The sequence below is a fragment of the Mauremys reevesii genome, linkage group 19 (genome assembly GCF_016161935.1).
Source record: "Mauremys reevesii isolate NIE-2019 linkage group 19, ASM1616193v1, whole genome shotgun sequence".
In the NCBI taxonomy this organism is placed as follows: Eukaryota; Metazoa; Chordata; order Testudines; family Geoemydidae; genus Mauremys; species Mauremys reevesii.
In genome coordinates this window covers 11,665,632-11,682,538 of record NC_052641.1, presented here as the reverse complement: position 1 = coordinate 11,682,538, position 16,907 = coordinate 11,665,632, and the positions used below count along the sequence as shown (strand labels likewise).

Here is a 16,907-nt window from a genome sequence, read left to right as displayed (position 1 = left end):
ACGCTGATTTCCTATGCTCATCTTACAGACCCACTGTTGGACAATGCAAGTTCAGTCAGAAACCAAGGGCCGGTCTCCTGGAAAAGCATGATTGCAAGAAGGTATAAGGGAATCGGCAGCCCCTGGAGACAGAGCAGGAGGGAGAGGGATTTTGGTGAGCCTCAGGTGACAGGGATTCTTCTGCAGGCAATGAGAGATCCATTACATCTTCCTTCAGGGCAGATCGTGCAATGTGCCGTGGCTTATGTGTGCACACAGAAGATGGCATGCAGCCACCTGCACCTCTCTTAAGGAGCTGATTATACAGGTATATCAGGGCTTCTGCAGCAGGCAGTAGCAGAGGTGTCATCTCTCGATGGTGGCGCAGGTGATGCCAAGTATCTGATGCCAGGATCACGCTTCAGGGCCGTTGTTAGTTGGTGACCATGCTCTGTAACTGATCGCGCACTGGCGTCTCTCTCTCTCCAGCCCTCGGAGACTATTTCCCATACACCTCGCTTCACAGAGCTCCACCCGGACACAAGTCATTTACAATAAAATATTTATAGGAAGCTGCAATGAGGCCAACTTCACAGGGGAGTCATTTGTACTGGTTAAATAACTTCTCCCATCAGGTGAGACCTGTGGATGGGGGAGGAAAAGTCAGAGCTGACAGATCTCAGCGCATTTGCATTCCATGAGCCTGCCTGGTGTGGAATCAGACTGCAGTGCAGTGCAGACTGCAGGGGGGATGCTGGGTCCTTGCAGCTGAGGCTTCAACCACACTGTTAAATGGAGAAGGGATGACCCCATCTTCATCCGGCCTGGGAAATCCTCCTCTTCCTTGACCTGCTCCTGCTTGCTCTTGGTAGGCATTCCTCGTGGTCTGGAATAAATGAAGGCAGCTGTGAATAGGGCCAGATTAAGGGTATGGGATTGTCAAAAGTGTCCGATGGATTTAGAAGCACACGTCCCACTGAAAATATGCCACAGTGCGTGCAGGCCGATGGTCCCTGCTCCTGGAGTTCCAGGATGACATCAGAATCTGAGCTCCCATTAAACAAACAAACCCAAGCCCTAGTGCTTGTAAGCAAAGGAAAACTTGAAAACATGACCCAGGCAGTGAAGTCTGCCTGAGTCTGCAGACAGGCCCCAGCAGAGGGAGGAGCAGCAACCTCTAGAACCAGCAGGGAAGCTTCTGGCCCCAAACCCACCACCAGAGCAGACCACACCTCTAATTGTGCCGGATGCTCCCCCTTCTGCTGCTTGTGGTTGGAAATGAGGGCCCTGTGACCACTCCCGCTGTTGCTGGCGTGGGCAGAGCCCCCACCACTGGTCCACATTCTGCTGGACCTCCCGTGCCTGACTGTGCCTCCTCCAACTGGTGTGTAAGGAAAAAACAACCCAGCCTCCCTTTCTAATCGAGCCATCGGGTTAGACGGGACGCCTAGTCTAACCCCCGGCCAAGATGCAGGATTTGTTGTGCCTAAACCATCCAAGATAGGGGGCTATCCAGCCTCTTTTTGAAACCGTTGCCTCTTGTCTTGCCCTCTGTGGCAAGAGAAGACAATTTTTCTCCATCTTTTTTATGGCAGCCTTTCAGGTATTTGAAGACCGCTATCGTGTCCCCCCTTAATCTCCTCTTTTCCAAACTAAACACACCTGTAATAGGGAGCCTCTTGGGTCCCTCTCCTCATTTAAAAGCTGTCTGGACAAAGCACTTGAGAATATACTTTACAGAACAATCCTGCCTTGGCCAGGAGTCGGGAGGGGAATGTACTCCATGTCCAATAGGCCTTTTCCATCTTTCACGTGGATTCACACAGACACCTGATTCCTTATCTTCAAACTGATTGGCCCTGTCTGGAGGAGTGTGGTGTGACAGCTGCCAATCAGCTCTCCTGGAGCAACTCACCCAGTGAGGGCACAGTCAGCGCCCCACACTCTGTCATAGCATTCAGCCTCGAAGCACAACCCTACCCCGCCTGTCACTGGTTCTCAGCCTGCTGTGCCGGGCCAAAGGGCCTTTGCTAATACACCTTCTGCTAATGTTTTACCCTTCTTTAGAGATTCCAGTCTCTGCCTGGACCCTAATCGATTCTTAAGGGCTAAACGGTGCCTGTTAGGCACAGCCCATTGTAAGGGGCAAAGTGGAGGTCCCTGCTCTATTCTGCCTCCTGAAACCCCCTAGCTACATAGCAAGGGGACTGTTATGCCCCTGGAAAGACTACAGCATACTCTCCTCACTGCCTGCTGATCAGGGGTCAGAGAAGCGATGGAGAGGTGGCCTCTCAGCCATCCTGTTCAGGAAGGGTCAGGGAGGATCCTAGCTATTCTTCCCAAGGCAGAGCATCTAGGAACCAGCCCCTGGATTCTCTCAAACTCAAGGGACGCTATTCTGGGCAGGACTTCTGGGGAAGGGAAAAGGTTCCTTTATGTCGCGGCCACCATCTTGGCCATCAAAGCAGGGATCTTCTGAGCTGAAAGCAGGAGCTGCTACAGCTTGAGCTAAGGAGCCAGACTCTGTAGCTGGCGGCTGTGACTGACTTGCAGAGGAAGACACACAACACACATGGACCAATAGGTTACACTGACTCCTCTCCTGTCTTCCACCACAGCATGGAGGTGTAAGTGAAGACCAACCACAATTCAACCCTACATGGGGGAGAGAAGGTAAATTTGGACAGTTGTTTTTCAGTCATGCATCCAGCACAGCCTGTTCCCATTTTTTTTCTATCTTACTGTTTCCTTCCACCTCAGCAAATGAGAGCCCCTCTGCTGAGTATTCAGCATTAAATATTTCAGTATTGGCTTCCAGCTCTTGAGCAACACCAAAAAGAAAATTACTTTTTACTTCCCTCCAAATGTCTGGGTTCTCCTTGGGGAGTCCGCACTCCGAGTCTGATCAGCACTAATAAGAGAGCAGTGGGGAAAGAGGGAAATATAAGTTGCAGGGTTGATGGGGAGAGGAAGGGAAAGAGAAGGAGGTTTGTTTGGTTCCTCCCTCGTTCAAGCTGAAAGAATAATCCCTAAACAAATATAATATACTCCTTGCATTTTGCATCTTGTTTTTCATTAGCAGAATGTGAAATTCTGAGATGTATTCACGAGGCAAAATGACACGCCAATTTCTTTGCAGTTATGTTTCCCTCTGGATGAAAGGCGAGCATTTGAGATTTGGTATAATGAACCAGCACAGCACAGATTTCAGTGTTGCCAATTCTTGGAATTTTAATGAGAGTCTCATTGGGCCTGGTGTTTTTTTCTGGAAGCCCCAGCACCTGGAGTCCTGTGATTATGTGAGAATCTCAGATCATTTCTTTTTGAAGTAGGTTTCTAGCCCTCATGGTTGCAGAGAAGAACTTGAAAATGTGACCCCAAAATATTCAGAAAGCAGGAGGCAAGTAAACCCCCCAAATATATTATCTATTACAAATGTCATGAATTTTACATGAATCCCATGATTTTTTAACTCTTGATGTTGGTGATAGTGCTATAACGCTTATGATGCCATTTTTGTTATCTAATAGGATGTCTTACATAAACTAACAAAGCCAGCAAAGATTCCAAATTTTGAATATCACACGCAGACATACAATTCAACCACAAGTGTAAACATCTCAGAGCAGCACTGACTCGCATTGTGTTTGCACAGCACCTCGCCTAGTTGGGCCTCCCTGTTTATCAAGGATGCAACTGCAACATAAATATGACATAAAATTATATTCATACAAATAATATAAGTAACAACATCAATAATATTGATCATAATAATATTGGTAATAGTTTGAGTTTAAAAGTAGCCTCTTTGTAAGCATTTGTACTAGTAAAGCTCAGTTGCTTGAATGTGCATGAAAAAGCAAACCACAGAACAACATCTACATACAATTAAACATTCATTTATTCTAGCAACGTCCAACCTACCACCATATTTTGCACCAAACAGTCACATTATCATGGAAACACATAAAAATACTCTAGCGCCATCTAGCTAACTCCCAGAGCAAGTCACAACCATTCAATTTCAGATGAACCTTAGGCTGGTACATGATCTTGGGTGAACACCAGATTAGGCTAAGCTTTGTAAAGAGACGACGTAAACAGCTGCACAAAGGAAGCCATGTGCAGTCACAACTAGTTTTATGGGTCCTGCAAAATCCAGGAACTATGCTACGTGTTTCTGAGCACCATCTACTGGCACCGTATCTCTTGTCTAATTATTTACATATATACAGACACCAGAGCACTCCTGTAACAAGCTTCATTTTGAGTTTTTGGATTTGTTCCTATGCCAAACTCAAAGCGACCATTAGAGTTGCGAATGCAAGGGAAGGAAGGCTGTGTCATCACTGAAGTTCTAGTTGGACCTGGTGAGGGAACATGATGTTCTAGGTGGCTGCAGAGTTCTTACACTATTGTCACAATTTCAGCTGGATGGAACGGTTTCCGCTAAATCACATTTTGTCAAACCATGCTGTTTCGTGAGAACCAAACTGTTTTGCAGAGACGTACCGGTTCCAATGAAGCTGTCATTGGAAATGGTTTTGAAGACTTTCTGGTCCCTTCTGACCGGAGGCAGAGAGGGAGTGAGCGCTGAAAACAGCTTGTTTCAATGTTTCCAAAAAAATGTTTTTGTTCCAATGTGGAATGAAAACAAATGACAAAACCTTGAAAGTTGCTGCGAACCAAAACTCTCATCCTTTGGACAGCACCAGTCACAATCAATGCTTGCCAGGCTCTCAAGCTTTGTCTAGCTATGGTAATAGGCAATGAACCATCCAGTGTGCCTGTGTGTGCTGCCCTCTACTGGGTGGAATTGGGACTGCTTAGCGCCATTAGGCCCTAAGGTGTTAACAGTATAAACGCCAGGGCTAGAAGACCTAAACAGATGGTGCTCTCTGCTCCCTCTGTTGGGGAGAAGGGGAAAAAGCCAGCTCTGGCCAGCTTCATTCACCTGAATTATACTATTGTTTACCCATAATTCCACCGGTTGTTGCTTTGATTGCAATGTGTTTCTGTTTTGATGTGTAGGCGTGATAATAGATTATTATCATTACTATACTTGGGAAATGAACTCAAGTAGTAGGGGCCCATGCTATGACCACCAGAGGATCTGCATCTGTCCTTGATGTCACCCTGGACTACAGCACCGCCAACACATCCCTGCTCCGACACAGGTGCTAGCACATGGACAAGGAGGAATAGTCTATGCAGGGACCACTAAGGCCTGTTCAGCACCCAGTATAGGCTAGGGCTACCCTAATTTGCACCTAGTTGCAATGGCCCCCACGGACCATTAGGGGGATGGAGAATCATACAACCCCCTAGTGGCCTCAAGCCACCTCACTTGGCCCATCTCTCTGCATCCAGAACTGTTCTGGAGACAGCTCTCTGCTGTGGTATTCTCCAGGCTGGGACTCACACGTGCACTATGGTCCACTTCCGACAGCCAGCCTAGCTGGTGCAAAGAGGCCATGGTGCAGTGGTGGAGATGCTCCGTGGTATGCAGTGTTGCTATGAAGTCATAGGTAAGCCACAGATTTGTTATCCTAAAGTGTAGCGGGGTATGTGCACGAGGGGGCAGGAGTGTAAAGGATCAGCCAGCATGTGGAGACATTTTTAATGGCTCTATGATGCCTCCTCTTCTGTCTGTGCTAGTGGAACTCCTTCTCTTAGCATGATAGATTTTATTCAATTGTTAAGAGCTCTTCATTTTTCATTTGGGAAGGAAAGTTGGAGCTGCTTCCAATCTACAATCAATCAGCCGCCATAGCAGAAAAGATACAAGGAAGTGCTCTTGCTTTGTGGATCCTTCATCTTCCTTGTGAGCTCACAGAAGTTAATATACTTCTGAATGGGGGAGAGAGAGAGAGACAGAATATGCAGCCAGCACACCACCTGCCTAAACCCTGCCAACTGCCTTGTTGTTAGTGTAACCCTTCAAAAAGTCTTCAGAACAACAACACACACTATGGGCTTATAGAGAAAGGAAGCAAATCACATGTAAATGTACATATGGCCAGATTTTTAACGGTATTTAAGAGCCTAAAGACGCAGAGGGATTTTTTTTTCATTGTCTCATTGTTTCCATGTATTCCTCCGTCTGTTTGAATCCATCTGTTGTCTCTTGCTTTATATTTAGTCTGTCAGCTCTTTGGGGTAGGGACCGTGTGTGTGTTCCATGCTTGGTCAGGACCAAGCACATCGGGGTCCTGGTCTGGGATTAGGACTCCTAGATGCGATGGTAATACAAATAATTAATAATAATAGTAATTTTCAGAAGTGCCCATGTGTCCACATCATATATCTTTCAATGGGAGTTCGGTGCTTAGCAGCACTTGACAATCTCACTACACACCTATCTGCATCTTTAGGTGCCTAAATATCTTTAAAATCTGGCCCTTAGGAAATTGATCTTCCACTTGTGTTTTCAAAAATGACAGCCATCGCTTCATCAACATATGTAGGATGTGTTGCTGTCCTAGAAAAACACCCAAATAAGAGAAATATTAAGGGCTGGACTCCACTTCGGCAGAACTGTAAACCCCTCAGGCCATGAAGATGTCTCCTTTCTGTGTCTGTACAGCACTCATCACAATGAGACTCCACTCCCAAATAGAACCTTTGGGCGCTACCATAATATACATATTTATTCCTAATAATATCAATAAATCACCAGTGACATCCTCATCCAGAAAGGAATAATAACAATCACTTCTATAACTAGGCTTGGAAGGATTAGATTTTTGTCGGCAAATGTCGGTAAATGTCAATTTCACCGTGCAGGCAGAAACTGACAAAATAGCTATATTTCCATCGATAATCATCAAAATTTGCAGAGCGAGACCAAGTAAGAAAACACGCTCCTTGAGAATTTGTTGCATTCTGATTTAAGGATCTTTACTTTGTATATTTTGACATGTGATGTTGACAATTGGCGTTTTAACCGTTATAACGCTGTAACTTTTTGAATCTCAATGTCTATTGACATTGGATAATTATTGCCTGACCCCCTTCTCCCACATAAATGCCCACAACTGTGAAAATTTAAATAAATACAAATTGGAAAAAAAATGCTTAAAATCCACAACTGAAAACTTAAATAAAAAAACCAAAGCTTTAAAATAAACATTGATATTATCCACTGAAATTATTTTAAAAAAATAGAATTCAGACAAGCCTATCTATAGGATCTTTCATCTGAGGATCTCAAAGCACTTAACAAGTGTTAATTAAGCCTCCTAATGATAGCTGAGGGAAGGATTTTTTAAATGAATAATTTACTAGTAAAATATAATGAAATTCATCATATTTATTATTCATGGATATATTCGTCAAAACACAGCAGCTTGGTTGTATTGCTAGGTAAATCATTTATAATGTGCATATATTCCTCAAACAATTTATACAGAACTATTTTGAAATGTGTAGAATAAGCTATTCACTGATGATTATTAACCAGCTTAACTCACAACTCCCCTGTGAAGCAGGGAAGTATTAGGTTATAATCTCTTTGAGGCTGGCACTGTCTTTTTATTCTGTGTTTGAATAGTGCCTGGCACAATGAGGTTCTGTTCCATGAGCGAGTCCCTCTTTAGGTGCTACAACAATACAAATTAACAACAACAACAACAACAATTTATTTTACACAAGATTTAACTTAGGTGGAGAGAGGTCAGATGACTTGCCCATAGTCACACAGAAATTAAGTGGCAGAGCCAAAAGAGGACACAGGAATTGTTATTTCCATTTTCCTGCTCTAACTATTAGACCACACTCTCCATGCAGAGCCAAGAAAAGAACCCAGGTGTCCTGGCTCCTCATCACCTATTCAATCACACTCATCTCCCAGGGCCAGAGAGAGAACATGGGAATCCTGACTCCCAGTCCCCTGGTCTAATTGCTAGATTACAGTCTCTTTTCAGTGTTAGGAAGAGAACCCAGGAGTCCTGAAACCCAGTCCCTTTCAAGATCCCTTTCCTTCCGTCTCCTGTGACAGCAAACTCCGGTAAGCTGGCGTCATTTGAAAGCTACATCAGCAGAGAGAAAGCACAAGGCTCACACTCCTTCTGACTTCCACTGACATTCGTGCCCAGCAATCCCAGAAGGCCTTTCATGCCTTTACTGGTGTCAAATATCACAACCTCTCCCTCGGGTTTTATTAGGAAAGCTGATGCCGAATTACCCAGCCTCCTCCCACACAATAAAAAGTGTTTATAACCCTGTAAATTCCAACATATCAGCAGCTTGTTACGAAGAGAAAAGGTCATTTGGAGAAAAAAAATGTGTCATTCCCTCGGAAATTCTGGCTTAATATATACGAGGGAGTCAGCACTGGAAAAATATTGCTTGATATGATAAAGTCTCATAATAGAAAATGTTGCTGCAATACAGGGCTCGTTTCTTCAGATAAATATTTAATATAGATCACTAAAGATTAATTGAGAACAGAAAAGAATCTGTCCTATGGTTGGTGTAAAGAAAACATCTTCTCGTTAATTTATTATGGAGCCTGAAATGAGAAAAAACTCATGGAGAGAAGCGCAGGGTGCAGTTTCCATAGAGAAACAGAGCATCACATTAGAATTTATTTAGTGTGTAGGCAGAAGCCTTCCCATGACCAGCTGCACCGTGGAGTTTGCCTCATGGAAAATCCCAGTAGGCAGAAGTATGCCTGTAGAAAAACGAGTCCACAGACTCAGAGAATCTTACTGGGAATAATTTGACCGTTTCCTGATAATTCCTGGTTTTCCAGAACTGGGAAAAGACCAGGTGGAAATCTCTTCAACATGGCCTGGACCAGTTCTCATTTAATGGACTTTCTAGTACATCTAAGTCCTCACAGAACTTTATACTATAAGGATGACTCTCAGCCCAGGTCCAGAAGGTTGGTGTATGGGAGATATCATCAGCATGTCTCTCTATTGGTACTTTCACATTAATAAAAGCAATAGCTTCTTGGCTAGGAATGGCCAAAGTGGTGGACCATAGACAAAAGGCAACCATGGAACTCTACAATATGTCTTGCCCACTGGGTCCCAGCATTCATGCTCCATTTTGATTCAAGTGGCTCCACCACACCACATGCTGAGATATGTAGTTTATATGGGCCATGGCTCTGTATTAAAGATGAGAATATCTGCAATGTCTTCCATTTGATGGAAATTAGGGGCCACCGTTTGTTTCCTGGCAAGCTGCTAGCAAAATTCTCAATTGGGCACAGTTCGAGCACCTTGGTCTGTCTACAAGGAAAGGGGGATTCATTCATGTTAGAGTAACGTAGCAACAAAAGCCAGGTGCCAGGAAAGGGAGTCTTGGCTGGTTCTTAAAGGCTTGTTCTGCTTTTTGACTGAAGTGTATAAAGGTTTTTCACTGGCCATTTCCTCAGGGTGTTGCATACAATGTGTGGGGATCATTTAATTGGTGGCTGCACTCTCTGGAGTTCTCTTGGACTACCGAGGCAGTGAAGGAAGAATCTAGGGGCCTAGGAATGAGGCACAAGCCTTCTGTGTAACATGGAGTGCGGCTGAGTTTGGTTGGATTGACAGATACCATGCAATACTACTTTATTTCCAATAGCATCTTTCATACAAACCGCATCCCTGACCACTCTGCAGCACTAACTGGGACACTTTCAGAGATAAATCATAAATAATAGCAGAGGGAACACCAGGAAGGGGGAAAAAAAAGATATGATGTCAGCTGAGATTGAAATGAGATGGGGCATCAATGAGACGCAGAGACATGTGAAGGGTGATTCCAAATGGCCGAATCTGCTGAGGTGAAGCATCTCGCTCTAACCACGTGTGAAGGGGGAGGAAGGTGGTACTTAGATGAGGAGCAGGCATGGGGGAAAGGAGCAGAGATCTGAGATCTGAGAGAGAAAGAAGAGGGGCATGACACTGGAGAACCCTTTTGGAATGCATATGGTCTGGACATGAGAAGTAGCTTTGCTGTGGAGAGACTTTGACCTAGTGCCATCAAGCCTGTTCGTCGGTCCGTGTCTGGTAGCTTACTAGGTGTTGCTTTCTCTGCCCTCTTGATTTGGCTTTTCCACTAGACAGAATGTTCTGGAAATGTGTGTGTCAAACGTTCCACAGAAAACTACGCTGCACACACAGTTCTCCTCCAGGAGGGAGGAGGAGGAGGAGAGATCGAACCAGATGGGAAGGATTTAGTCATGTTGCACAACGTGCTGCTGGAAGGGGATCAGATACTAGGGTGATGAGGGTGGCATGAAAAGAGAAGAGAAGAGAAGAGCTTGTGTTGACATATATCCCTCCACCCCAAAATCCCTACTATTCCTAGCTGTTCTCACAAGGCAACTGAAGCCTTGCCTGTTCTCTGTAGTTCCCTTCCCTTCCGGTTTCAGAAAGTCCAGACTATGCACAGTATTAGCTGACTCCACCTCTCACAGCTCATCACGTGAGCCTTAACTACCCACATTGGCTTTTCCTATAATCACCTCAGTGCCTTTTACCCCACTCTCCTTTTTCAGCCTCGCCAGGTTACTGCCAGGGCTGGTTGGAATCTTTTCACATTTGGTTGAGGGGGAAGGAATGAAAAAGAAATCTGTGAATTCTCTCCCAGCTCTCTCTCTCCTCCCCCCCCCCTTTTAAAGACCAACTCTAATCACTATCCTTTCCTCCAAATCTCTCCTCAGGACCTAGTTTTGCCATGATGCCCAGAAGAAACGGGTCAGGGTGCGGTGAAGGGATGGCAGGCACATGGAGGCGTATTGATTGTAATAGATACAGCACATTTGGGCTATATCCCTCTCCTCTCCCATGTGGGCTGCTAGGCTGATTGTTTTCTTAAGTCCTTAAACTGCAGATGACAAGAATTCAGGGGGACTGTATGGAGGCCCGTTGGCTTCAGCACGGCCCCGTGTGAGAGTTGCAGTCCACCCATGTGACCTCACTTGCCAGATCGGGAACTTAGATTATAAGATCTTGGAGGCAGGGAACGTGTCTTTCTCTGTGCAGACAGGACCCAGCCCATTATGGCTGCTACCAGAATACAAATAATGAACAAACAGATGATAACAATACACTCTAGCTCAACCCCAAGGGGTTATGCTCAATGCAGGCATCACTGGGTGAAATTCTGTGGCTGAGGTTATGCAGATCAGAGTAGGTCATCACAATGGTCCCCTCTGTCATTAAAATCTGTTAATCTAATAGTAAGAGGGGCGAGGAGGAGAAATTGATTACTGACATGAGGAAAGCCATCCCTGGGATGATATGGAGCTGATAAAGTGGTACCTGTTCACCCCACACAGTATCTGCTCAGCTAGCCCCTGTTAGAGATGGTACCATACCACCTCGAAAAGTCCCTTAGCACCTTGCATGCCCTATGCTGTGGTCTTGCCCTCCCTTTGGCGCTCCCACTGGAGCGAGTCAGAGCTATAATCCATGGACATGAAAATGATTTTATAAGAAGATTTAAATGCAGCCCAAATACAATGCCAAACAAAATCGGAAACCAATCAGTCAGAGAAACTCGGCTCCACCGATGAGTGTGCGACTCAGAATGGTTCCGTGCTCAGGAAGATTGAGGCTCTAAATACAGCCACCACCTGCCCTTTAAAGTACCGGCATCCCCAGGAAAGCAGACAGACAGATGGAAAGATGAGAAAGACAGAGCACCTGATACTGCTCCCATTGAAAGTCAACAGGCGTTTTGGCATTTTGGATTGGAGCCAGAAACACACTTTCAATACTGGATACTGGGGTGGGGTGACCAGACAGCAAGTGTGAAAAATCAGGATGGAGGTGGGGGGGGGGTAATAGGAGTTTATAGAAGAAAAAGACCCCAAAATCAGGACTGACCCTATAAAATCAGGACATCTGGTCACCCTAGTCTGGGGTGATTGCACCACCGAAGCAGCTAGAGATGGGTAAATACCCCAGCAGCTGGATTTGGTTATGAGGATGGAGGCAGAGAGCTCTATTTATTGTTGTGAATCCTGTGAGAGTTGGTGTTGGTTTGTTTTTGTTTTTAAGCCCCAGCTCCTAGAGTCACATGTTTGTTTCTCAGCTTTCATTATAATAATAAATAATAATAATAATAATCTGTCTCTCATAGCTGCAGAGAAAAGCTTTAAAAGAGGATCCCTAAAAGGCTCAAAACCCAGAAGGGAAATAAAAAGAACCCAAAATGTATTATATTTTTTTTGTAAGATCTCATGATTTTTTTGGGGCCTGACTCATGGTTTTTGAGCACATGGGGTTGGGAATACTGCTGGGCATACAGACAGCTCAGCAGCATATTTCTCTCTGGGTAGCCTGCCCAGCTAGGTGGGTGGGCATATGGGTAGAAGGAGGCAGAACCATAACTCTCTCTGTTCTGCCCTCTGTGGGTCACCAGTCACCCCTCGTGAGTAGTTAGTTATCAGAGGGTGTACTCTCCTTAGCAGAGATGAGCAACGCTCTGGCCTTAGCCCTTATGCAGTGTCTAGCCCAAAGCCCCATGCAAGCAAAGAAGGATCCTGTACAAGCATTGGGCAGGGGGGGGGGGGGACATTATCCTGCCTCTTTAAACCCCAAACAAAGCACAGCAGGGCTTTCTTCAGCTAAGCAACAGCATGAGCCAAGCCCAACCCAACCCAAAGGTCTGAAATAGGGGTCATTTAACAGAGGTAAAAGTGTGCCCCGCCCCATCCCCTTCTCAAGATCATTTCCTGCTAACAACAAACACAACCCCCAGCACCACCTTACTGCACATCCCTTTTATAGTGTGCTGGGCGAGGCTGGGTAATTAATTAATTGCTCCCAATTGCCACAACCCTGCTCACACATGCAAAGCCCAGCAATCAGGGTAGGTAACTGTGCTCATTCCTCTAGCAGAAGCAGATAGTTCACTCTGCCATCTGCACAGGGCCTGTACTTCCTATCACTATGAGATAGCTTCACACACTGCCTGTGATCCTGCTGCCATTTTCAGAGTCTCTGTATTTGCACGCAGTAGTGAAATCCTGGCTCCACTGAGGCCGATGGGAATTTTGCCATTGAGTTCAATGGGGACTGGATTTCACTCCTGGATATCAGTGCCTGTGTGATTTTTTTTTTCTTTACAGCTGAAATGACTGAAGTGATTCATGTAAAGAGGTGTTTGTGGGGCTTTGTGTGCACAGTCTGTTAGCTTGCATTTTGCATGCACTGCAATCCCAGTGCAAGCAGTACTGAAAACCTTTCCTTTAGCCTCCTCGTGCCTCAGTTTCTCCACCTGCAAAATGGGTACTATAATATCTCTCTGCCATTACAAGGATACCATAAGACTCAGCTGGTTAATAAAGTAATTTGTGATCCTCAGATGAAGGGCACTTGTGATGGCTAAAATATCATGAGGATAATAATCTATTCATAAAAATACACATATAAAGATTAAGAGAAACAAATACAGGGGACTATAAATTCATATAGATTCAGCTGTAAGCAACTCTTCCCCACACCCTAACCTTACAAAATCCCCCCTCCACTCTCTGAACACAAGAACAGGATGGGGTCAATATAGCTTTCCCAAAGGAAGTGTTTTGCATTTCATTAGACTGATTTCTCAGCTTCTGGGGTGTTTTTTTGTTTTTTGTTTTGGGGTTTTTTTGTTTTTTGTTTTGGGATTTTTTTGTGGCAACTAAATGCTGGTGTGCATTTGCATCACCTCTTCCTCGCGTGGATAGAAAAACAAATCCAGCACCTTTCCATTGGCAGAACTCCAGCAGATACTGCTTCACGCTCTTCTGGAGCTTGTGCACTGCTACCTAATCGTCCCATGAGAACTGGGATTCTTGAGTTACAGCTGAATGCTGGTCTTAAAGGGACCTCATTACAGCTGTCATCTGCCTCTGTCCACCCTTAACTGCACTGAGCTCTATCATCATTTCACTCGGATCAGTAGGAAAAACATAGGAAGCAGTGTGGCCTGATGAATAGCGCAATGAGCTGGCTATGAAGAGATGTAGGTAGGTTCTTTTCCTGTCCCCACCATGTCTGTGTTACCTAGGGCAAATGGTTTCATCTCTCTGTGCCTCAGTTTCCCCCATCAAATAGACATCATGAGCCTTTTTCCATTGATTTGAAGTGGCTTGATTTTTCAGAAAGTTCTGAGCACCTACGCTTGGAAATCAAACTCCTTTCAGGTGTGTCATGCTACTAACCCAAAAATGGAGACAGCCACAATCATGCAACCTTTTGAAATGTCAGGGATCTGCAAGAAAAACTGATCTTTGCTGAGGTGTAGTTTTGGACTGATAAATTGGGGGAATGTCAAGTTTTATTGCTAAAGAGAGGAGGACTGTGTTGGGAGTGAAATTGGGCCAGCGCCGAATGGAGGAGGAGAATTCCATTTCGTGGTAATTTTTGCAAGGTTTCAAAATTTGGGTTTTGTTTCATAACAATCCCGGAAACCTTTCAAACATTTTCCCCCAAATGGAATTGTATCAAAATGCCCACTTTTGGATCAAAATCTGAGCTTTTCGATTCCCATAGGTGTGTGCCGCCTGGTGGCTAGGGGGCTGGCCTGGGATGTGGGAACCTCTGGCTCAAGTCAAACTTTTTTCATTCCAGATCACTCCAGAATGATGCGGCAAAGAGCTGAATGGCTGTTGGCAGTAATGGGAACTATTTGCAAAAATTACCCAGTATGGACAAGGTTATGGTGAAGGTCGGAGTTAGAAAGGGTAAATCCAGTGCTGCTGGGGATGAAAGGTGCACAAAGAATATCACATAAAAACACGAGGGGACAAGTTGACAAGTTTAAATAGCCCACAAGATGATCTCGCTAAGACCAGATCCCTGTGGTCAGAGGAAATGGATTCCAGCAAAATTTGCCAGATCCAGATAGTGTAATTCAGTGTACCTTTGCTGACGTCAGAGGAGCTTTGACAGGTTTGCACCACCTGAGGATCTGGCATCCCCAAAAGCTAAACGAAATGTGTTCCAGCAGATTGATCCATTTTCTGCCATGCAACCTAGCACCTTCTGCTCTTCCTGTTTCCTTGCTCAAACAAAAATGAGGACTCAGCCAAGTGACAACACATTTTAACTAACTTTTAAAGCTGTGCAGCCAAATTTCCAAAAGCGGCTTCTAATTCTCACTGTCTCACAATGTTTGGGTGCCCAGTTTAGGACACTGCATGGCCCCTGGTTTTCAGAGGTGCTGAGCACCCCCCCTTGACATCAGTTGGAGCTATGGTACTCAGCACTTTTTGTGGTCAGGCCTATTGTGTGTCTCAAATTGGGAACCCCCAAAATGGAGACACACAAAATCAGTGGCTGCTTTGAAAACATGTGGCCCCCTGTCCTGGGAGTTTTGAGATTCAGCATCCTTGAAGAAGACTTGAGCATCCGGAACCCACATATCTTATTACTTAGACAGCCCTCGTTTTTGAGAGCCTCGTGGTCATCAGTGGATTTTACCCCTGTGAAGTAGGGGAAAATGATCCCCATTTTACTGACAAGAAACTGAACCATAGAATAGATTACATGACTTAGTCAAGGACACACTAGAAATCTGAGTTGGGAACCAAACCCTTGTCTTCTGCCTCTCATCCTAATGCCCTATCCACTAAATATTGTCCTACCCTCCCTAGGCCTTGGCTCAATAATACAAAATGTATTCCACTTTCTTCTCTCTTTTTTTTTAATTGATCTTCCCGGCACCCAATAATTAGGTCTCACTGATAAACAGAGCGAGGCTCACTCGCTGTCCAAACACACAGAACTAGACTCGGAATCATGCTTGTTTGATTGCATTGTAATTTAGTGCTGGAACAATCCACTTACCGAGGTGCTCTCAAGGTCACACAAAATCCACCCAACTTTGAAGTCATTTATTTCTCGTCGCTGTTTGCAAAATCCATGTTGTTCTTGGCATCCCCTCCCCCTCCCATCAAAACAAATGCTGTTTTTCGGCAAAATATCAGGGAGCGAGAAACAAAACAACAACAAAAATGCTTCCTACCAGTGACATCCAAGAGACGGTGGAAGAATTGCCCAGGGAAATAGGAGGATTTGCTGCTTGAAACGCTTAAGACTAGACTAGACACAGGGCTAGAGAACACACCGCTGACGAGGGGCAATCCTCGCTTGGCCAGGGTTAATGGGAGGTAAGACTAGATAATTTAGTGTGTGAGGAGGAGGAAGGAAGAGGGGTTACTTCAAAGGCTTATAATTCTGTGGCAGCAGCCAGCCCTCACATGCAGCCTTGCCCTGCAGAACACCCCAGCAGTAATGGCCTGCTGTTTACTGCCCTGATCAGTAGCTCTAACATCGGTCTAGCCAGTTAGCTGTCATGTATCTGTCTGTCTCTCTAGCTGGCAAGTGAACTCCATCTATCATGTCGGATCACTTTTGACTTGCACTATTTTTCTTTTTAAATGTTGATCTGGGATTGGATTTTTTTTCTTGGTGTGCTAATCTGAGCTGTATTGTGTATCTAATACAGAGGCTCCAGGCTGACCATTCAAAGAAGACAAGGGGTATCTCTGCACTGCAGTTATAGACCCATGGCCAGCCCATGCCAGCTGACTTGGGATCGCAGCGCTTGGGCTGCGGGGCTGTTTCACAGCTGTGTAGACATCTGGGCTCGGGCTGGAGGCTGGGCTGTCGGACCTGGCGAGATTCTACAGTAACTCCTCTGGGAACTTAATTCCCTCATGCCCCTTTGAAAATCTCAGCCTTTAATGGCCTAATGCTGCCATGGACGGAGGAGAGGCCATGCTGCAGAGAAAATCCCTAGACAAACTGCTCAGCCTGGATTTGTCCTGGGCATTTCAGGAAGGAGCAAGCTGGAAAAGCACCTCTACCACCCTTTGAAAGGGGGCAGGGAGACCTCTCACTCTGTGTCAGGCCAGCTCAGTGGGCAGGTGCCACAGTCCTGCTGTGATCCTGCCCCTCACCGGGACCTTTGGGGGTATCTGGTGCCTGCAG

The 16,907-nt window shown here is 45.3% G+C and overlaps 1 protein-coding gene across 1 annotated transcript in view; it reads left to right on the top strand.

Moving 5' to 3' along the window:
• The window catches only part of BRINP1 (BMP/retinoic acid inducible neural specific 1), a 96,010-nt gene that overhangs the window by 37,450 nt on the left and 41,653 nt on the right, over positions 1–16,907 (top strand). The window lies entirely within an intron of this gene.